Source organism: Physella acuta, unplaced genomic scaffold (genome assembly GCF_028476545.2).
Source record: "Physella acuta isolate Inbredline_101_S28 unplaced genomic scaffold, ASM2847654v3 ptg001170l, whole genome shotgun sequence".
Lineage (NCBI taxonomy): Eukaryota > Metazoa > Mollusca > Gastropoda > Physidae > Physella > Physella acuta.
In genome coordinates, this window is record NW_026732687.1 from 85,049 (window position 1) to 110,000 (window position 24,952).

The 24,952-nt window shown below is 39.8% G+C and overlaps 1 protein-coding gene across 2 annotated transcripts in view; it reads right to left on the reverse strand.

The window, feature by feature from the left end:
* The window catches only part of LOC131956693 (protein CBFA2T1), an 82,591-nt gene that overhangs the window by 34,999 nt on the left and 22,640 nt on the right, over nt 1–24,952 (reverse strand). Inside the window, exon 1 of one of the 2 annotated variants that reach the window (XM_059321250.1) lies at nt 12,377–12,474. The exons of the other annotated variant lie outside the window; for it this stretch is intronic. The gene's annotated coding sequence lies outside the window, so the exon portion shown is untranslated. Of the gene's footprint in view, nt 1–12,376; nt 12,475–24,952 lie in introns of those variants that run through there. 2 annotated transcript variants of the gene reach the window in all.

Sequence of the window (24,952 nt, forward strand, 5' to 3'; positions counted from 1 at the left end):
CCACCACCAGTTAAAAGACACATCTGCCATGTAAGTACGATACCATATAGTTCTCAATATTTTTGACAACTACAATTCTCTTCTATGTCTCTTAAAACAAACGAAGTCAGACAGCTCGCATCGATTCATCTGGCCTATATTTTATACTTTACATCGACATTACAATCCGCAATAAACTACTCAATGAATAATTAACCCGCACCTGAAATCAGTTAGCTAAGGTAGAGTTCATCTGTTTTCTGTGGTGACCGGAAATAATGCGAAACGGAAAAATTGCGCACATAAATGAATGGGCGCAATGGATTTTTTTTAATCGAACATTTATAGTCATTTGCAAAAAAAAAAAAACAAAAAAAAAAAAACACTAAAAAAAAAACAAATGTAAATTGTAGCATGATGAAAATAAAATTTCACGAAATATGAAAAACATTAAAGTGTGTTAGTATAATTAGATTGAATTTTGTGCATTTTTCTGTTTGCGCATTTTTCCGTTTGCGCATTTTTCTGAGAACTGTTTTATGCTCACTAATACAAGGCAACATTTAAGAGCTCCCGGTAAATTTAGTCCCCCCTCCCCAGAAACTATCAAGTACCCTCTCCCCCCTCCCCCGGAGTAAAATGTCTGAAAGAAACACCGTATTTAACGCGAAAGTTAACCCTCATTCTACTTACTTGCCTAAGTCATCTTAACTACTTGCGTCAGTGGCGTAGGCAGGGGGGGGGGGGTTAGGGGGGGTCATAACCCCCCATAGACCCCTCGGTATTTATATAAAGTTTGAGAGGGGGTGCAAATCGAAAGTTTGAGGGGGGGGGGTGGGTGCAAATCGAAAGTTTGTCCCCGGGTTATGTACTGCTGCAAAAATTTGACCCCCCCCCCCCCCATGAGACGATCCTGGCTACGCTACTGACTTGCGTAGCATAGGGCCTCTACCGAACCTAAACAATTTAGTCCGGTCCCCGACTGTTGATTTTGCAGCCTCCCAAGACATTAAGCTCCTTCTAGCTTGTTCTTTAAATCTGACAGCAATACCGATAGATAAAAAAAACCAACTGTTCCGATTTTCATCATTCCCGCCGGCCATCTTACACGCAATGCAAGCACCGAGATAAATGATAAATTAGACTTTAATAGAGTTAGATTTGTCTCGGAAAAAAATCCGCGCACGTATTTTTTAATGGCGTCGGCTATCTATAAATAGTATCACTCGAGCTGGCGTAGAGCGAGGCAGGGATGAGAGAGATAAATGAGGTAATGTGCCAAGACTCGATCAACAAACAGACGGGGAGGGGGAGACGACGATGGTAATCTCCGGGGCCCCTAGAGGCGCCGCTCGTGTAAACTCAGGCTGAACCTAAGCTCAGCTCTGGTTTAAGCTCATGTAAACTCATGCTAAAAAACAAAGCTCAGATCTGGAGGCTTTTTTTTTGAGTAAAAATTAGGTTCTACCTTTTTTCTGTGACTTTTTTTTTTACCGGTGACATTTTTCCTTTGACTTTTCCTATAATTTGTGTATGTAATGTTTTCTTTTTCATATGATTATATTTCTATTACTTAATTTATTTATACCCTTTTGCTTGTCTTTTTTTCCCCAGTATGTTTTTCTAGTGGCTTTTTTCCCCTTTTATTTTAACAAACGGACACATTTAATGCAATTCCATGAAAGTCGTTTTATAAAATGAACTTGGGAAAAATAGCTTCCCTTAATTAATCAGTATAATTGCTTCCAATAGAAATGGAAATTAATAATAATTTTTTTGCAATTTTTAACCTACTCGTTAACATAACCTTATCCTAACGCAAATCCGTACTCTGTGCCCAAGCCCTAAACAAGAAACTTAACCTGATGCTAACTTCTAACTTTAACAACATTATTAAAACAACAATTTAAAAAAAAAACTCTTTTACACCTCATCAACGCTTGTATGTAAAAAGAACACCCCCCCCCACCCAGAGGCGTAGCGACCCTTCCCGGCGCCCGGGGACATACTTTCAATTTGGCGCCCCCTCGGGAGCAAATTTTCGATTTGCACCCCCCCCCCCCCCCTCGAAACTTTTCATTTGCACCCCCCGCTCGAACTTTTCATTTGCACCCACCCCCTCAAACTTTCAATTTGGCGCCCCCCCTAAGGTCGGCGCCCGGGGACGTATGTCCCCCCCCGCCCCCCCCCCCCCTTCGCTACGCTACTGCCCCCACCTTATTACTCCGCCAGGCGCCGCCGCTGCTAAAAAGCCGCCCGCGATGCCAGTATGCAGTGGCAGACCCGGCGTCTGGAAGACATCAGCCGACAGGTGCTGTGGCGCCAGGCGTTCTGGCATTGGGCACCTCACCCATGTCTATCGGCCTTCTCATCTTCATCCCGGGGATCTGCCGCAGCTGTTGTGGGGAGGGGGGGGGGGCGGCTCAACACAGACGTGTTTTTACACTCAAACCCATCACGCCGACTCACGCATACGTTTTTTTTTTTGGCATAATATGTAAACACATAAATATAAAGCTATGTGGTTTTTTTTTTTTAAATTCGTTCTTTTGTTCTTTAGGTTTCTACTGTCTATCTATCTTGCACTTTTTTTTTCTGTATGTCCATCATACATTTTCTTTTTAATTCTTTTTTTTTTCAAATATTTATTACTATTTAGTCATCTTAAATTTCCTTTCTTTTCTTCATTGTCTGTCCATTTTGCATTTTCATTTCTTTTTCAAAATATTTATTTATGATTAGCCAACTTACATGTTCTTTCTATTTTCCTCTCTTTCTGTCGATCTTGTATTTTATTTCTCTTTTTTTTCCTACTGTCTGTCCATCTTGCATTTTCTTCCTATCTTATGATATTTCAGACCTTCAGTCCGTTCGTCAGTGTATCTTTCCTTTCCCTCCTTCCTTGCACATATCACAATCCATGACGTATTTCTATCTTTCTACCCTAGCAATCTTCCACCGTCTTTCTATCAACATTGATTTACTTCTTCCTAGCTGCGTTCTGTTCTTCTTCGCCTCAGTCCATTCGGACACGGCACCCTTCCTCTCTCCATCACGTCCATTCGGACACGGCGCCCTTCCTCTCTCCATCAGGTCCATTCGGACACGGCGCCCTTTCTCTCCATTAGGTCCATTCGGAGACGGCGCCCTTGCTCTCTCCATTAGTTCCATTCGGAGACGGCGCCCTTGCTCTCTCCATTAGGTCCATTCGGAGACGGCGCCCTTGCTCTCTCCATTTGGTCCATTCGGAGACGGCGCCCTTGCTCTCTCCATTAGGTCCATTCGGACACGGCGCCCTTTCTCTCTCCATCTGGTCCATCTGGTCCATTCGGACACGGCGCCCTTTCTCTCTCCATCAGGTCCATCCGGACACGGCGCCCTTTCTCTCTCCATCATGTCCATTCGGACACGGCGCCCTTTCTCTCTCCATCATGTCCATTCGGACACGGCGCCCTTTCTCTCCATCAGGTCCATTCAGACACGGCGCCCTTTCTCTCCGTCTCCCATGTCCGCTCACCCACCCGTGTCTGGCGGCACCTAAAGATTATTGTTCCAGAGAATCCCCGGTACCCACGACTTAAGGGCCGGGACGAGGCACGTGTAATTTGATCCATTTATTTGTTCTTTCTCGGTGATTGGTAAACAACATGTGGGATAAGGGGAGGTGGGGGGAGGGGGGGGGGGTGGTGAAGAGAGGAGGAGAAGGTTGGCATAGAGGGAGGGGGAGTGTGAGGAGGAAGGTAGGGGTGATGGAGGTGTATGCAGGAGAAACGTGGGAGAGGGTGGAGTTTGTGAGGAGGACGGTAGGGGTGATGGAGATGTATGAAGGAGAAGAGTGGGAGGAGGGGGAGGTGTGGTGTTGTATATTGGAGAAGGTTGGGGACTTAGGAGGATGAGTGAGAAATATAAAGATGGTGAACACAAAGGTTAATTAATCAGCGTGAAACTATTTACTCCTTGTTAAAAATACTACTTTGAAATATTCTAAATTGTAATTAACATTTTGGTACCTTAACGCAAAATGGGGTTTAAAAACAATTAGCAAAAAGTGTTGATATTATCAACACAGAGATCGCAAATTACCCTTACTCACACTAAAAACACAGAACAGTTCGCTTTACCTTATTCGTAGCTTAAAAGCAAAGTACTTTTTTTTTTTTACTTTATTTCCTAAAACTACGAATTGATAACGGTTAAAAGTCTAGTGTTACTTTTAATTTAAATGAAAATTAAAAAAAAAACAACAAAAAAACCACAACCCAGTAATATTGCAAGTGAGGAGAGGATACGAAAAAAGGGACGGGGGGGGGGGGGGGTACACTAATTCCGGAAACCAACGGAAAAGCTGTCAGGTCGCGAAAGGGAAAGAGCCCCCCATTATTCTTTGAGCAACACGTGTTTTCAATATGGCGAAAACATCATGAAAAATCTGAGCTCGGGGTTTTTTTTTTTACTACACCAGACGAATACAAACCGCCCCCCCCCCCCCCTCAGCACCACCCCCTAGCGCCCCCCTTTTTTTCGCACATGTGTAACGATTAAGAAAGAAAACAAAAAGTGGCGCCACAGTGGCGCTCAGCTGACGGCTCAGGCCAAGTGTTGAACGATGGTTGGGATAAGCGAAAACACGTGAAAACACAAGCAGGCGCCGGCCCAGCGCCGAGAGCCGCGCGAATCTAACAATCTGTTTACCTCGGGTGCCTCCACCACCCCCCACCCCCCATACGCCCCTGGTGGTATACAAAGTCAGGGCGCCGTCTTTAGCAGATTTTTTTTTTGCAGGTACCATTGGTAATGTGAAGATATTAAAAAATAAATAACCGAAGAAGTTTCGTTTGTCTTGAAGCTTTGTTTCTTGGGCTATGACGTGATTTTATTCTAAGTAAATTGAGAATAAGAAAATGATTTTTAAAAATTCTTTGCTTTATTCTTTTATTTGCCTGCCCGCAAATGTAAAGATGTTTTGGACTGTTAGCCGGATTAGATAATTTAATGCGATCTTAATCCTAAACTCTGCACCATTGTTATAACCCAGTGATCGCTGAATTTTCTTGTTTTTTGTAAGTATAGAGTCTAGAATCGAACCCACGACTCACATAGATAAGCATTGGCTTTGCCACGGGTACCAGAAAAACAGACCACACGACTTAAATAAACCGGGATTGATCTCCCCATAACTTTCTCGAATATTCTTATATAAACAACAGGGGATGGCAACTCGGGATATAGACATGATTTTTAATCCATTTTAAATACTTTTTAAAATAGAATAGAATCTCGTAGAAAAAAGAGTTGCACACAAAGTGAACGCCAAACAAAATGTGCATAATAGTGCGGAATATTATTAGTACTTAATAAATTCACATGCGTTTTTTGAGAAATCGGAAATAGCGAAAAGAAGGCAGAGAATTAGATCTTACTTGTGAAATTTCATTTATCTATCTGAAATAGTACTCAAGTTATAGGCTTTTGGAAAATTCAACGGGTTGGTCAAGTGGTAGAGCATTCATCTGCTAACAAAAGTATCGAGTTCGAATCCGGTTTCAAGTCTGTAGGACGCCTCAGAATACACACAGATCTGATCACGTTAGGTAACAGTAATGTCGGCTGGGCATAGTGCTGACCACATTATCCCTTCATATGCCGTGGTCACAGAAACAGGTGAACTCTACTTCAATAATAGTCTCTACCCACATCGTTTAGATATTACTAGTCCCATTCAGGCTTTAAAAACTAGTTGCTTCCAACAGGGGTGAACATATTGGGCCTAGTATTTATAATTTTTTTGTTACCTATAGGTGTTAAAATTAATAGTCGCTACTACCTATTTTAAAATAGTAGTCGCTACCTACAGATGTTAAATTATTACTCGCTACCTACCTATTTTAAAATAGTAGTTTGCTACCTACATATGTTAAATTATTACTCGCTACATGTAAAACAATGTTTTAAAGTAGTAGTTGTTACCTACAGGTGTTAAAGTAGTAGTCCCCTACCTACCTATTTTAAAATAGTAGTCGCTACCTAGTAGTCGCTACCTACAGGTTGTTAAAGTAGTAGTCGCTACCTACTTATTTTAAAATAGTAGTCGCTACCTACAGGTGTTTAAAATAGTAGTCGCTACCTACCGCACGAGCGCGAAGTAATGAACTGTCAGGGGGCAGACAATTACAGAAGCATGGGACGAGATAAGTATAGAGACAGATATGAGGTGGGGGTAGGAGAGGAGAGAGAGGGGGGGGGGGGGGTGTGAAGGAATGGTGAAATGCCAGGTGAGGAAGACCAGACCAGGCTAAACAACCCAATCAAAGCCCCTGTGTTTATGATTGGTTTTAGATTGTGTCGTCTGCGGTACACACACGCACACAGACAGGACAGGACAGACAGACACACACACACATTAAATGTGGTCAGGTGCGAGAAGGCTATCACGCAATTATCTCCCCCTGTCGGCTGCGGCTGTACTAAAAACCGTCCACGGCTCTCTGTGCGTGGAGAGACTAGCGCTATGTGACTTCTACTTATTATATACAACTATAAGGGGGGGGAGGGGGGGGGGGGGGGGGGGGGGGGAAGGATTTCTCGGTTTTGGTTTTTTTTTGTTGTGTTGTTGTAGGGGGAGAGCGGAATATAGAAACATATTATATAACACTGCCTTTAATTTTCTTTTATCTTATATTTGCTTATATCGATTTTTTTTTTTTCACCCCCCCCCCCCCCCCACACACCTGCATATGCCATAAAATTGCTACACATGGTCACACAAAGTCAGACTTCCTTAAATGACGTCAAAGGGAAGACTCACCTTATACCTTTCACCCCCCCCCCCCATCAGTGTTTCTTTCAGGCATTTCATCGGACCCAAAGCACGTTCTACCGCCCCACCTCCCCCCTGAACGAAAAAGAATTTATATAGATAGAATATATATTCACCAGTGTCCACCCCCACCCCCCCCCCCCCAAAGTTTCAAGCGCCCCTCCTCCCCCCACCCCCGGAGAAAAAAGTCTGGAATAAAACACCGTCCTAAATATGACGTTCTTTTTGTTTTAACAGTTATTTCTTCAATTTGGTTTTGAAACAGCTATTTATTCTATTCTTTTTTTTTAAAGCTATTTCTATAATTTATTCAAATGAAATATTCTTTCGTATTGCAAAGCTTTCCAATTATTTCTAATTAAGAAGGAACAAGCTGTTATATCGTGAAATACCCCATTCATTTGCATAATTAATTTTAAAATCCCAGCTTTTGCGTAATTTTTTTTTCAACAAAATTTTTCGAAGGCCGAATTTAAAAAAAAAAATTAACATGATCCCTAAACATTACGAATATAAATCATCCAAAGTTTAGATTGCTAATGGACATAAAAATTGTCGAAAAAATAATCTCTTTGATGATTTTTGCTGATCCACTGATTATATCTATGCTATAACTAACAAAAAAAAATCTGCTGATTTTTTACCAATGAAATAATGCCGGTTCTCTCATTCTGCTGATCTGCTCGCTCCGCTATTTATTTTCACAGTGGTGTGAACGCGCCATGAAGCGCCGGCACGCCGCGGCGAAGGAGGGAATACGGAAGTCAATGTTTTCGCCAGATTTTCCGCAGACCCACTGTCGCCAGGCCAGATGGTTCTCTACAACCTCGACGTGTGCCTGCCTAACGGAATTCACCTCGGTCCGTTTCCATTCCAGTTCTTTTTTTTTTTTTCCATTCCAGTCCTTGTTTTTTTTTTTAAACTTTAAGTTAATATAGAACTTTTTTTTTAAACGCTTCCTTTGCTGTAATGGTGAGAAAAGGGGGGTTTGTGTGTGTGTGTGTGTGTGGGGGGGGGGGGGGGGGGGTTGCGTGTGTGTGTGGTGAGGGGGGTGAGTATACTAGAGAGAATTAAAAGCAGATTGATATCAAATGAACAGCTCTTCATTCCGCTGCTAAGGCTGCTAGCACGTTTAGAAAAAAAAAGCGATAGGTCTAAATGTTGGAGAATGGATGCAGGCGTTAGTAGACTCTGGTTAATGGATGCAGTGTCGCTCAGCGAGTATGGATAATGGGTGCAATACAATATAGATCCTGGATTATGGGTGCAATACAATATAGATCCAGGATTATGGATTATGGGTGCAATACAACATAGATATAGGATTATGTGTGCAATACAAGATAGATCTAGGATTATGGATTATGGGTGCAATACAATCTAGATCCAGGATTATGGATAATGGTTGCAATACAATCTAGATCCAGGATTATGGATGATGGGTACAATACAATCTAGATATAGGATTATGAATAATTGGTGCGATACAATAAAGATCTAGGATTATGGATTATGGGTGCAATACAATCTAGATCCAGGATCATGGATAATGGGTGCAATACAATCTAGATCCAGAATTATGGATAATGGGTGCAATATAATCTACATCCAGGAATATGGATAATGGGTGCAATACAATATAGATCCAGGATTATGGATAATGGGTGCAATACAATCTAGATCCAGGATTATGGATAATGGGTTTTAATTTTAAACAAAGAATAATGCGTGTTAAGCAATATAGATCTAAGATTATAGATAATGGGTGTATATAATTTCAAACAATGGATACGGGAAGCAATACAGTAAAGAGCCAAGATTATGAATAATGGGTGTCATAACTCCAAAATAAAATGGATATACGTTGCAATGCCATATACAGCAATGGCTATGGGTAATGGGTATTATATACATTTAAAAAATCTAAAAAAAAATAGATATGAATGGCAACATAGCTCTAAACCTAAGAAAAATGAGTGCAAGAGTGGATAATGGGTGCAATATAACCCAATAACTCATCGCATCAAAATCGAGTACTTAACTTCGTTACAAAAATCCACGCACCTGCCCCCCCCCCCCTTTCACACCCCACCCCATAAAAGCTTTCAACACATGGCATATTGCATATATCATTTGATGTCGCGAACAAAAGCATTCGTCTGTCATTGTGTTAAATTCGTGTTATATTAATGAAAACCATATCTTCGAATAGCGTGACGTAGCCTTTACTTAACGAATCGTTACTAGTCTCCTTGCCTGCACCCCCTCCCCCCACCAATCAACTCATTAATTACTTGATCTTAATTAACCAACTCCTACATGATACAAGGGCCTGTGACCACCTCTTTTATCAACGAAAGCCCATTAAATAACCCCCTACACCCCCCCCTTTACCTGACCCACATCCCTTTAGAACAAAAAACCCAGTAACCCACCTTGATGTCCTCACCTTCAAGTACACCCCCCCTCCCCACCCCCACACCCGACCCCCCCCCCCCCCCTCTAAACGGCGCGAATGTCGTCAGGCAACCTGGTCTGGCTGTCGCCTGCCTGATGGACTACAGAAGAATTTTTCTCGTGTCCTTCGGTGCTGTAGACATTCAATACCCCCCCCCCCCCCCCCCTCCCCCACACATCACTTCTACCTCTTTTTTTTTCATCACCCTCAAAGTCGTTTTTTCTCTCTCCAAAATCCACGACTACTCCAATAGTTGCGGTTGTTGTTTTTTTTTTGAATGTTTGAACGCTGGTGTAGCGAGGCGTCACCACACGGTGCCGGTGGAGCTATGTAGCAGACCGCGGTGCCATGTGCTGCCCAGACCTGCGCTAGACGGACTGACGCCACGGACATATGGCGGTACCCTGCCAGCCTCAGGAATCCCGCTGTCTGTCTTTACATTTAAAAGAAAAAAAAACTTACATAAAACGGGAAAAAAACGAGCAACATTTCAGAGGTGGAGATGTGTTAGGGTTTAGGTTTTAATACTGGTAGGAGTCGCGTTAGGGTTTAAGTTAATACAGGTAGTAGAGTCTAGATACGTTAGGGTTTAAGTTTTAATACGTATAGGAGATATGTTAAGGTTTAAGTTATATTAGTAGGAGCGGCGTTAGGGTTAAAGTGTTAATACTTGTCGAAGATGCGTTAGGGTTAAAGTTTTAATACCGGTAGTAGTCGCGTTAGGGTTAAAGTTTTAATACTTGTCGAAGATGCGTTAGGGTTAAGATTTAATTCGGTAGGAGATGTTGGGTTGAGGTTGTTGTGAGGTTGGTTACGTGTTAGAATTGGAGTAGTGTTAAAAGTACCCCTTGCAAACCTGACGGTCTATGGGGCAAGTGACGTCGAGTTCACCTATTTCTGTGACCTTAAGGGCTAAGCAGTCTAGCTCTCTATCGCGAGGCCACACAGTCTGCGGTTGGGGGTTGAGGTTTAAGTTTTTTTCATGGATGTCGATTGATTAAGTTTTGAGTTAGGTAACCGCGGGTGTATAAACCGACTGGTTTAGGATCAGATTAGAAATTAAAAAAATAAACTACATTTCAAAAATAAATGTCAATATCTAAATACTGTGTAGAGTTTCGGACGGTGTGGTCTAACCGTTAGAGCGCTAACCTGCTAACCCGAAAGTCTCGAGTTCGAACCCGGGTCCAAGTCAGTAGAACGTCTATGAATTCACCCAGCTCTGGTGGGTACCTAACTCACTTTAGGGAAAGTAAAGGCGTCTGTGCAAATAGCTGACCACAGCCTCTCTTCCTATGCCGAGGTCAAGAAACATGTGAACTTTACTTCATCTGCCCAATGGATCGCTAGTTTTAATATGGATTCTTTACATTTTATTGTCTAGAGTTGATGGCTGATTGAGTTTACGGATGTGGTACGGCTAACCCCACTGATCTAAGCTTTAAGTGCATCTGGTGTCACTGAGTTCAGAAGTAAACAGTATACCATCTATCGTTAGGTGGCAGAGGCGTAGCGAGGGGGGTGGGGGCGGGAGGTACTGATCGCACCGGGTGACACCATTTAGGGGGGTGAATAGCAAAATATATAGAGAAAAACTTGAGGGGGGGGGGGTGCAAACCGAAAACTTGAGGGGGGGGGGGGGGGGTGCAAATCGAAATATTGAGGGGGGTGCAAATCGAAAATTGAAAGTTTATCCCCGGGAAGGGTCGCTACGCCTCTGGGGGGTGACACCATTAAGTGCCGCAGCGGGTGACACCCCACCTCGAAAACGATCGGCGAAATCCGAAACAGACGAAAACTGAATCAATGTTAATCTAATTTTGTTTTTAAAAAGAAAACATATTTTATATACATTTTATATACATTAAGTTTTAAGTTAAATCACACTTATTACAAAAGGCATACGTTGGGTAAACACGCACATACAAAGTGTTATTAAAATAAAATGTAATGCTTCTAAACACCTATAGAGTTATAATTTCATGTCTAGAATGGAAACTGCCTTTAATAATAACTAGTATGCGGTCATTGTAGGCTACTAACAATGGCTTTTCTTATTTAGGTATCCTTTCTTTTATAAGATTACAATTCTGTAACATGTAACAGTAGTTCTGCCTGTATGCTTATCATATATATATATATATATATATATATATATATATATATATATATATATATATATATATATATATATATATATATATATATATAAACATGACTAAAACGGGAACATTTGAATATTGTTAAGCCCTATTAATGTTATAGGCATTGCTTTAACTTTTAAAGTAATAGTAAAGTTCCCTTTTCAAACCTGACGGTCTATAGGGCAAGTGAAGTAGAGTTCACTTGTTTCTGTGACCTCGGCATATGAAGAGATAGTGTGGTCAGTACTATGCCCAGCCGCCTTTACTTTCCCTAACGTGAGTTAAGTTACCCATCAGAGTTGGGTGGACTCAGGGACGGTCTACTGACTTGAACCCGGATTCGAACTCGAGATTTACGGGTTAGCAGTCCAGCTCAGTCCCCTTTGAACTTTTAAACATAGCTCTATTTACCTGCCATTTGACCTCACATAGCACATTCTTAATTAGGACGGGCCCGCCCCTTTACTAATGAGGGTTTTATAAAAGCTTAAATCACCACCTTTTATCAAAGAGTTTGTTTTGGATACACACATTAACATAAGACCGAAGCAAATATTTTGTCCAGCTTGCATGATTAGAAAAAAAATGGCACTTGAAACAAACTTCGTTGGGGGTTTAGTGTAAAGCTTACATTCACAGTTGGATAAGTGGGCTTAGATTTGGGTTGAAGTATCATCATCGGTGATACACTATATCCTTATTATACTCAATGTAAATGTAGATAGATATGCCTAAAACCGAGTTAGCCTACACAGTAAAGAAAAAAATAGAAAAAAAGCATTAGAATTAAGATTTATAAACTTACTGTTACAGTAGGATAAGTGGGCTTAGATTTGGGTGAAGTATCATCATCGGTGATACACTATATCCTTATTATGCTAATGTAAATGTAGATATGCCTAAAACCGAGTTAGCATACACAGTAAAAAATAAAAAATAGAAAAAAAAAAGCATTGGAATTAAGATTAATAAACTTACTATTAGACTCCCATTGATGATGACGTCATATATAAACATCCCATGCACTTACAGCCTCATTTTCGTGCCGTTGAACCTTTCACTTCACAAAAACTTGCACGCGTTTCAACCAAAACGAAACAAAACCTTAAACCCTGCACATGTTTTTTCTTTTCTTTTTTTTATTTTTCAACTAAAAGAATGCGCCGATCAATACGACTCACAAACTAGCTAGGAAAAAAAAAACCATTTGCGAGTGCCCCAGATGGCCATTGGGAAAAGCGGCAGACGGCCGGCCAGGGAAACCAGATAAGACCCACCGGTGATAAGGTCTGTCACAGCTGTGGACGGTGACGCCATCCCAATGATTAAACCTGGCTCGCCAAATGGTGAACTGTTTTTTTTTTCTTTTCTGGCCAGTGATTGCTGTTGCGCAAAACTAAAGAAGCGGTGGGGGTGGGGGGGGGGGGATGTTACTTTTGTGCAAGTACTCATATGTATGTATATATATAAATATATATATATATATATATATATATATATATATATATATATATATATATATATATATATATATATATATATATATATATATATGTTACGGTCAAAGCCCGAAGTGCGGCCATAGCGCGGATTGGCCGGCCAATCCGCGGATTGGCCGGCTCTCTTGGCCAAAGCCCGAATAACTTAGCACTTAGATCGTATTTCGTACATTGGCCGGCCAATGCGTGCACTGGCCGGGACGTACTGGCCAAAGTCCGAAGCGCTTAAACTTGACAGCGTATTTCGTACATTGGCCGGCCAATGCGCGCACTGGCCGGTATGTCCTGGCCAATGTTCGATCTAGACTAAGTTGCGATCGCATTTTCATTATTCTGGGTGCGTTTTCATTGAGAGTAACGTATTGTTTAGCTCTTGTTTGTATAGCATTCTATATGCAAGGCGACATGGATCAAAAGGGCCGTCAGACCATGAGACAGACATAGAATATGGCTGTCAAAAGAAAAAAAAATGTAAATCCATGTTAGTTTCCATATATGGGCTCTCGATAAAATAGTTACTGAGGAAGATCTTGAGAACATTGAACAAGAAATGGAGGTTGCCATAAATTCAACGACATCCTCAGCTAACACATCTACTGCCGTGGCGGAACGCCCAGACCAGTTGCGTGGCAATAATGTGGCCAACATATTCTGTATAGTTTGTGAAAAAATATTGTAGTGCAGCTCATTCTTTTGGATCCTGTGGCAACGATGTCCATTCTATTTGTGGAATACCCAAATGAAGCAGACGAAGTTTACGGAGGGAACATTACCTGCAGATTGTGTCACAACAAACAAGACATCATGGAACACAGATCAGCAGCTCATACTGGCTTGCAAACTCAAGGTGCTAAGATGCTTAAAACATCAAATACAAAATTTAAAGATGGTGAAGTGGGTGACAATGTACGCATCCGTGTTCCAGATGTTGACAGAGGTCGCGGTGATCCCCGAAGCGTGATTGCAGTTGTCATGAGCGTCGAGGGCGGTTTCTATAAATTAGGAACGGAACATGGTGTTCTAAAACAACTGTATGCTAAAAGTGAGTTTTCAATTTTTCACGAAAAACGGCTCTTATTGTCGTCAGTTGGCACTGAGGAAAAATCACTACGAACCATCGCATCTTCACAATCATTGACTGGGGGCCAAGGCTACACTCGCTGCAATTGCACAACTAAGTGCACAACAAATCGCTGCAAGTGTAAAAATAAGAAGCTGCTATGTAATTCTAAATGCCATAAAAGTTCAACTTGTTGTAACAAATAATGATATTGATAGATTGAGACTATAGTATAATAAAAAATTTGAATGTTTCTGTCATTTACTTTAATTAATAATCAATAAAGACTTAATTTCATGATCCTTACGGCATAAAAAAAAAACCAAAATCTGCTCATGATCTTCTAATTCGGACTTTGGCCGGTCGTCCCTAGCCAGATGATCTTCTAATTAAGACTTTGGCCGGTCAAAGACCGAAATCAAGAGCTATTTCAGACTTTGGCCGGTCCACCATGGCCAGTCTGCGGATAGGCCAGCTAAAGGCCGAAATCAATCAAAGTTTCGGACTTTGACCGACCTATGGGAGGCGATATTGGCCAATGCGCGGATTGGCCGGCCAATCCTAGCATTTGCCGATTTCGGGCTTTGACCGTAACATATATATATATATATATATATATATATATATATATATATATATATATATATATATATATATATATATATATATATATATATATATATATATATATATATATATATATATATATATATATATATATATGTGTGTGTGTGTATATATATATATATATGTGTATATATATATATATATATATATATATATATATATATATATTTTTTTTTTTTCTCTGCACATTTCATTACTTCACAACATCACATCCATCCCTCACGTTCGATATATGTATGTAATGTGTAATTTTAATTTTTTTTTCAATTTTTAATAAAAAGAATTATGATTGAGAAATAATTTTTAAAATATCTACTCCTCTTATTTTTTTGTTCATTGTGAAAGAAAGTTTTATAATATTATTTTGTGGTTTTTGAGAAGAAAAACACTGTAACAACAATGAATACAGTAATGGGTCTAAGTTTTATTTTGTATCGTCTTAACCAGGGCTTAATGGTTAGGATTACGGGTGGAATAGGAGTTATATGTATAGGAAGCAAAGGTGGCTGGTCATAGTGTTGACCACACTATCTACCTGAATGCAGAGGTCATTGAAACAGATGAACTCACTATGGCTAACGCAAAAACAGTGATTAAAAAACATAAATGCAAAAAAAAAAAAATCCTACGTAATTTTAGAAAAACAATATTAATTTAAAATAAAATCGTTATAATATCAAGCTTTAGAATAATTTTCATTAAAAAGAAGAAAAAAAGATTTTCTAAAAATATGTAATAGTGCACCACTTTTTGAATAACAAACCGAAAAGCGTAGGTCGTTTCTTTAATTTTAGCAAAGGTATTCAACGCATAACATAGTGACCCACGCTTTTTTAAAATATTAATTTAGGCCAACATAGTGGTGAATTATTATATATTTTAAGAAAATCATTTCTTTTAGTGTATAATTATATAAAAGCTTGTTATTAAAACGTTATATATTTTAAAAAAAAATACAATACTTTTAACATTTGTATATGTAGAATTGCATGATAAAAAACAATTGCACACCAAATAAACGCAGTGTGTGTTTAATAGCGCGGAAAAAAGTACATTAATTAGGAAACCTTATTTAGTTCTTAAAAGTCAATTAAGCATTTACTTAAGTGAAGTCTGATTTCACATTGCATTGTCGTCGGATCTCGACACCGTGCCAAGTTTGAAGAAATCGTTCCGTTAGAAGTGGTCGAAACTTCACTCGCTCGTTTCGATCATTAGCACTAACCACGGGAAAGCATGTTAAAAATGTTTGTAAAAAGCACTTGCAACTTCGTAAAAACAGCGGGTGTGTTAAAAATAAAGAAACCCATTTTTTTGTCAACTATTCCACGTAATATATGTAAAAACTTGTTGAACACATACACAATAATAAATATAAAATATATAATAAATATAAAGCACTTCTATGTAGCATTGTTTTAAAATCCCTTTATTCCGTAAAAAGCGATATAACAAAAATTACAACACCATCTATCCCGTATAACGAGATATCACAAAAATTACTGCACCAGCTTTCCCGTATAATAAGATTTAAGAAATGTTAAAACACCAGGCCCATTTTCAATACCTTTATGATGAAGACATCAATCCTTTTCTCTATGCAGGTGCAGTAGAGTTGATTAATTTCACTGACCACCGTACATCTTTTATATGTCCTTGTTAAGCACACAACCCAAATCACAGCATCCCAACCAAATAACAAAGTTTAAGAAAAAAATATTTGTTTCACTCACACCCGAATCTATTTATCTGGCCATGGTTCTATATTTAGTAACGCAGAAACTCCCCTTTCGGTTTAGACAACAACAGCCTCACACGTATCGTAACCAATGCTTTTGTTCCCGGTGTCATCCCATAAATCACCCGGTAAAAAATAAGCATGGATAAATCAAATACATGATCGAAGGTATAAATCAACACAGTATATAGAAGATTAACATACGCGCTTGAGTTCGATCCGCGACTACCGAACTATCGAACTCTCATAATCGTTATCTACGTTCGTTTGAAAAAAAAAGCTGACGTTATAAAGGGCGATAAATCTTCCCCTGTTTTAGTACCCGTGGAAATATGGTATACAACTAAAAAGGAAAGACCCCCCTTCACACGTGTGATAACCCTCACCCCATCTTCCCCTCCACATCTCGCTCAACTACTCGCTAGGTCAGATCAATCGAAGAATCGATATCACCCCCTCCTCCCGTCGTTTTTTCACCCCTCCCCGCGAGGGTTTGTTGTTAATATGCAGATGAGCCACGTGTGTCGGCCATCTGGCGGGGCTGTAAGGGCGAGTAACTCCCGATTGCTCCACTCTCCCTCGTGGTACCCTGGCCACCTGCTCCCAAAAACCACGCCATCTTGGCTGGCTCCCACTGGATTATTGGACAGGAGGAGGGGGAGGGGGGAGAATAGGGGGGGGGGCATTGCATCAATTTTTTTTCACGCAAAAATTTATTTTATACTAAGTATTTAAAAAATGGGAAACTATTAAATGCAGTTGGAAACTGAACATATAAAGTAGTTTTTAGAAATCGAATAAGCAGTTTAATTAAACGATAAGGCAAATGATTTTGACTTTTAATAGAAGACGAATAAGCAGCAAAAATGAAAAACTATTGTGACTTTTAAACAAAACAAAAATGACTAAAATTATGGTCTCCGTTTTTGGACACTCGTGCTAAAAGTACTTAGTCAAAAAATAAATAGTATTGTTAAAGATCGATGTTTACAACGGCATATGGTGGCAATGTTGTGGTGCAGACATGAGTGGTTGTGGTAATCTGGGATACGAATCGCAACTTCACAATAGCACCCTTAACATATTGAACATAATAGCACCCAGTCACATATTGACCACAATAGCACCCAGTCGCATATTGTCCACAATAGCACCTAGTCACATATTGTCCACAATAGCACCCAGTCACATATTGACCACAATAGCACCGTCACATATTGACTACAATAGCACCGTCACATATTGACTACAATAGCACCATTAACATATTGACCTTAATATCACCCTTAACATATTGACCACAATAGCACCCTTAACATATTGACCATAATATCACCCATAACATATTGACCACAATAGCACCCTTAACATATTGACCACAATAGCACCCTCAACATATTGACCATAATAGCACCCTTAACATATTGACCATAATAGCACCTAGTCACATATTGTCCACAATAGCACCCTTTACATATTGACCACGATAGCACCCTTAACATATTGACCACAATAGCACCCTGAACATATTGTCCATAATAGCACCCTTAACATATTGACCACAATAGCACCCTTAACATATTGACCACAATAGCACCCTGAACATATTGTCCATAATAGCACCCTTAACATATTGAACATAATAGCAAACAGTTACATAGTGACGACAATAGCACTCAGTAGCATAATGTAACACTTAATTGTGTTGGAGGTAATCGACTTGAGAACGAAGAAGATGAAGAAACACAACTGAATCTCCGGGTACACTTAAATAGAAAAGTATGGCTTAGCTTGCTGTGACAAGAGTGGTTGTGGAGATGGTGATTCAGAGTTGAGACAATCAAGTCAGGGTTCGAAATCCTGTACAAAATTTAAAACCCACGGGTACGGAATGAGGTGGTCGATTGGTAGGGCAGACGAATGCTTACCCGCAGATATCGAGTCCGATTCCCAAGACGGAGTGTGTAGAGCGTCACTGAGTTTACTCAGCTGTAATAGGTACCCTTACCGTTAACGTTGTAAGTAAAAACAGCTGGATATCGTGCTTACCACGTTGTCCAATCCAATGCCGAAATTATTAGATAAACTCTACTGTATCTTCTATATTAATCATCCTCGAGCACTATACAATATTTAAATTAAAAAAAAAAGAATTTGCTTTTAAATCTACGAAGAGTGTTAATTAAATCAGACAAAACAGTGTATTTGACGTGGGAGGTAATTGGTTCAAGGGAGTTGATTTTAAAACGATAAATAATTAGTTAGAATGGACAATTACCTAATCGATTTTATGCCATACATTTTTCATATTTGAAATATATTAATTAACACCCCCCACCACTTTCCCTCTCCGACCCACCTATTTACGTGTTGCGTGCAATTACATTGAATTAGTTTGAATTACTTGCAAATGTGGAAGTGGGCGGAGTGGGGGGGGGGGGGGAGATTTCATGTTGTTTGCACGCAGATACAAACATACATACAGACATAAACGCACACACAAACACACACACACACACACATGCAAAGAACACATGCAAGCACGCGTCAAAATCATACTCTTACACACAGACGCACAAACACATAAAAACCCATGACACGTTTAAATACACATAGGCACATACTTCATATGCCGAGGTTCTAGAAACAGGTGAACTCTACTTCATTGCCTAATAATGGACCGTCAGGTTTTAAAGGGAACTTTACTTTTACATTAACACACACATACACACTAACAAGTGCTAGTTGTGCACTCATATATATATATATATATATATATATATATATATATATATATATATATTATATATATATATATATATATATATATATATATATATATATATATATATATATATATAATAATAGTTTCGCTGTCTGTCTATCTATCTATCTATCTATCTATCTATCTATCTATCTATCTATCTATCTATCTATCTATCTATCTATCTATCTATCTATCTATCTATCTATCTATCTATCTATCTATCTATCTATCTATCTATCTATCTATCTATCTATCTATCTATCTATCTATCTATCTATCTATCTATCTATCTATCTATCTATCTATCTATCTATCTATCTATCTATCTATCTATCTATCTATCTATCTATCTATCTATCTATCTATCTATCTATCTATCTATCTATCTATCTATCTATCTATCTATCTATCTATCTATCTATCTATCTATCTATCTATCTATCTATCTATCTATCTATCTATCTATCTATCTATCTATCTATCTATCTATCTATCTATCTATCTATCTATCTATCTATCTATCTATCTATCTATCTATCTATCTATCTATCTATCTATCTATCTATCTATCTATCTATCTATCTATCTATCTATCTATCTATCTATCTATCTATCTATCTATCTATCTATCTATCTATCTATCTATCTATCTATCTATCTATCTATCTATCTATCTATCTATCTATCTATCTATCTATCTATCTATCTATCTATCTATCTATCTATCTATCTATCTATCTATCTATCTATCTATCTATCTATCTATCTATCTATCTATCTATCTATCTATCTATCTATCTATCTATCTATCTGTCTGACAAGAACGCTCTAGAGAAAACACAAGGAATTTAAAAACCTGCACAGTAATTCGAAAAACGAAATATGACGTCGACACATTTAGCGTAGAGTAGAACATAATCTCAAACCAGAGAGTGCACACAGTAATGTAATGACGTCATTGAAACATTGAAAAAAAGGAAATGTTGTCTAATCTAAATGGTTTGCGTGAAGAGTTTCTTGCATACAATTCTTCGGGTAGGGGCGAAGCCCCACCCCCGCGTAAGAACGTCTGAGGAGGGTGGGGGTGGGGGGGGGGGTTGAGTGGGGGGGGGGGGGGGGGTGGTGGTTTTAATTTAGACTTTTTCCTCCCCGGAGAGGGGTGGGGGTACTTGAAATTTTCGGGGGCGGGGGTAGAATTTTCGGGGAGGGGCGGACACTGGAAAAAGTATATAATTATATTTCGTTGAATGGGACGGTAGACATGTTTTTTTTAGGGGGGGGGGGGGGGGTTGTGGGTGGGGGGTGGGGGGAGGGGGGGGTGTGTGGGGGGGGGGGATGGGGGGTGAGTGGGGGGGGTGGTTTTAATTTAGACTTTTTCCTCCCCGGAGAGGGGTGGGGGGTACTTGAAATTTTCGGGGGCGGGGGTAGAATTTTCGGGGAGGGGGCGGACACTGGAAAAAGTATATAATTATATTTTGTTGAATGGGACGGTAGACATGCTTTTTTTTGGGGTGGGGGGGGTGGGTGGGGGGTGGGGGGGTGGTGGTGTGTGTGGGGGGGGTGGGGGTGAGTGGGGGGGGTGGTTTTAATTTAGACTTTTTCCTCCCGGAGAGGGGTGAGGGTACTTGAAATTTTCGGGGGCGGGGTGTAGAATTTTCGGGGAGGGGGGCGGACACTGGAAAAAGTATATAATTATATTTCGTTGAATGGGACGGTAGACATGTTTTTTTTTGGGGGGGGGGGGTGGGGGTGGGGGGTGGGGGGTGGTGTGTGTGTGGGGTGGTGTGTGTAGGGGTGGGGGTGGGGGGGTGGTGTGTGGGGGGTGGTGTGTGGGGGGGGTGGGGGGTTGGGGTGGTGTGGGTGGGGGTGTGGGTGGGGGTGGGGGTGGTGTGTGGGGGGGGGGGGTGGTTTTTGTTTAGAGAAAAGAGACAGCACTATCAACCTAGCGCCCGGTGTATCCTTCCTCAACGGGCCATTTTTCTCGTCTATAATAATAGTTTCGCTGTCTGTCTATCTATCTATCTATCTATCTATCTATCTATCTATCTATCTATCTATCTATCTATCTATCTATCTATCTATCTATCTATCTATCTATCTATCTATCTATCTATCTATCTATCTATCTATCTATCTATCTGTCTGTCTGACAAGAACGCTCTAGAGAAAACACAAGGAAAATAAAAACATGCATAGTAATTCGAAAAACGAAGTATGACGTCGACACATTTAGCGCACAGAGTAGAAAATAATCTCAAGCCGGATAGTGCACACATTGATATGACGTCATTGATTATCGATATTCAATACACAGGCAATTTGGTCTAATCTAAGTGGTTTGCGTGAAGAGTTTCTTTCATACAATTCTTCGGGTAGGGGCGAAGCCCCACCCCCGCGTAAGAACGTCTGAGCCCCCCCCCCCCCTCCCCAACTCAAAAGAAATTTCCTCATCGATACTCTATAATAAAAATTACCGCCTAATTAATGTGTCTAATCTTAAAAGTGGTTTTCTTGCAATGGGACGGTAGACATGTTGTTTTTTTTTGGGGGGGGGGTGGAGGGGTGGGGGGGGGGGGGGGGGTGGTGTGTGTGTGGGGGGGGGGGGGGGTGGAGGGGCGGGGGGGGGGTGTGTGTGGGGGGGGGGTGGGGGGGGGTTGGTTTCAGTGTTTCTTTCAGACTTTTTCCTCCCCGGAGAGGGGTGGGGGTACTTGAAATTTTCGGGGGCGGGGGTAGAATTTTCTGGGAGGGGGCGGACACTGGAAAAAGTATATAATTATATTTCGTTGAATGGGACGGTAGACATGTATTTTTTTTGGGGGGGGGGGTGTGGAGGGGTGGGGGGGGGGGGGTGGTGGTGTGTGTGTGGGGGGTGGGGGGTGTGGGGGTGGGGGGTGGGGGTGGGTTGGTTTCAGTGTTTCTTTCAGAGTTTTTCCTCCCCGGAGAGGGGTGGGGGTAATTGAAATTTTCGGGGGCGGGGGTAGAATTTTCTGGGAGGGGGCGGACACTGGAAAAAGTATATAATTATATTTCGTTGAATTGGACGGTAGACATGTTTTTTTTGGGGGGTGGGGGGTGGAGAGGGGGGGGGGTGGAGGGGTGGGGGGAGCGGTGTGTGGAGGGGGTGGTGTGTGTGGGGGTGGGGGTGGGGGGTGGTGTGTGGGGTGGGGGGGTGGGGGTGGTGTGTGGGGGGTGGGTTGGTTTTAGTTTAGAGAAAAGAGACAGCACTATCAACCTAGCGCCCGGTGTATCCTTCCTCAACGGGCCATTTTTCTCGTATATATATATATATATATACATATACATATACATATACGTATATATATATATATATATATATATAATATATATATATATATATATATATATATATATATATATATATATATATATATATATATATATATATATATATATATATATATATATATATGACAAATATGCTTATGCTAACACATTCTAACACAGTGGTGTTAAGGTACGCGCAAACATGGTGTCGATATTTAAGGATAACATTGTTAAATACGTGTTAGGGTTAGGATATGGTACAAAGATACCGCCAGCTCACAATACCAAAAAAAAATATCTGTTTAAGAATGCTACTTAGGAAAACTGTGAAGACTAGAGCCTGGTGTATCGATACCAACAAAGAAACCTAAAACCCACTTTAGTTTTAGTAAAACTGATTAGGAAACTTATTAGCGTTTAGGCATGGTGTAGCGATGCAAGCAAAAAACAATATGATACGGTCTTGTAGGCGAACACAATAAATTTTAAAGTCAATTTAAAAGAGCATAGATAGATGAAAACATTTTGAATTTTAAAACACCCACCTGAATAGTGTTCGGAGAAAATTCTTTTGTCCGCCACGTTTTTCAGGTTTGTTTTTATTTTTTTAAAGTTGAAAATCGATACCGCCAGCTTGCATGTATTGTGGTCAATACAGCTTAACATGGGCGGTATCGATACTGGATTAGCAACACGACGTTGAAAAGTAATTAGTCTCGATACGTCATCTTGTTAAAAGGATCAACGTGAAATCATTGGATCTCATTCTATTTTATCCACGGGGGTCAATCGTGGAGTTATCCGTGATATCCACTGTATAAATCAAAGAATTGTATGTGATATCCACCCTGTTAAGTTTTCAAGGTCGCATTGATGGGATAATTGTGGTGTTTCAAACGACGTTTCGGCCTAAAGCCTTCATCAGTAAAGAAATGCACGTCACACACGCAGACCACAGACTGCCAACAAACTACTAAAAACTACTACTACAACAAACAGACTACTCTTCTAAAAGTTATATATATATATATATATATATATATATATATATATATATATATATATATATATATATATATATATATATATATATATATATATATATACATTTAATCGCTCACTTAACTTTTTGTTCTACTTTCATTTCTGCTAACGTAAAACATGCTGGTATAGCCCGGTTCTAACCCCTCTTCCCCTCTTCCCTTCCCTCATTCCCTCCCCTTAAGGACATTTACATCGAAGCCGCAGACCCATTTGTAATAGTTTATAACACAATAATTGTGTCAGTAGTAATTGGATATTCGAGACATGAGGTCAAAGGTTAAAATGCTGAAGGCTTACCCGACACGATGGCGCCTAATATGTTTTAGCTCGCGCTTTTTGGTCTGTCCTATTTATCATTTTTTAACCCAATGTTTTGAAAAATCCAAATTGCAAATGATCGAATCCATGTTGAAATTACAAAATTGCTAAATGGATTATATAAAAAAATAAAAATAAATAAAGAAAATTATAAGTTAGCTTTTTAATTAATTACCTCTTATATAATACTGAGTTATTAAAATAAGCGAGTCTAAGGCTTGGTGAAGAAGAAAAGAACTGTTAATCTAAAGAAATCTTCCGCACGGGAGTAACCTCCCCTATAAAAAATGTATGCGGGTGCCCAATGTTTTAATAGGGCTGTAGTAGGTCACCAACCAGTTCTATGGCTCATGCAGGTTTTATTGAGCTGTAGAACTGGTTGGTGACCTACTTACCAGCCCTATTGTTAATGTAAATATTACACCGATTGTTTAAAACATAAGTTACCACTGATGAAATCTGAAGTAAACTTGTAATGAAGTATATTAAACTATAAGACTTTAAATTCTGAAAAACAATGGATTTAATAACTTAGTTCAGTTTATTATATTTTAATTTAAAAACAACTAAAAACGTTTAAAAATGCAATTGTCTTACATGAAAATGGCCGTCGTGGTGTCACCGTATTATATTTGTATGGTTTAAAACATATCTAAAGAGTGTCAGTCTGCAAATATCACTCTTAGCTGTATGGAATGTAAGGAATTACCCAAAGGGGCTAACTTCATGTCTTTATTCATGAAGGCATTTTAAAAATATCTTTGTTATCCTAATTGATTAGAATTTTATACACAATTATACTCGTATATATTTACTTGTTATCTAAATTGAATAGAATTTAGGGGTCGGCGTGGTCGAGTCGGTAAAGCGCATGGTTGCTTAAACCGAAAAGTATCGAGTTCGAACCTGGGGACCGTCAATCTTCTAGGAGAGACAACTCCAAAATCAAATAACTGCTGCCTTGTAGTTTGTTCTTGGTTAGACAAAGGCTATGGAAGCAAATTCAAATAAAATACGTAAAAAAAACTTTTTAAAAAACCACGTTTTTCTTGTGGACTAAAAAGTAGAAAATAACTATTTACATACATTTGATGACAAAAAACGTGGGTACGTTCACCATGAAATTTCCCGACCCATCTGCCCGACCCACGTTTTTTGTCATCAAATGTATGTAAATAGTTATTTTCTACTTTTTAGTCCACAAGAAAAACGTGAT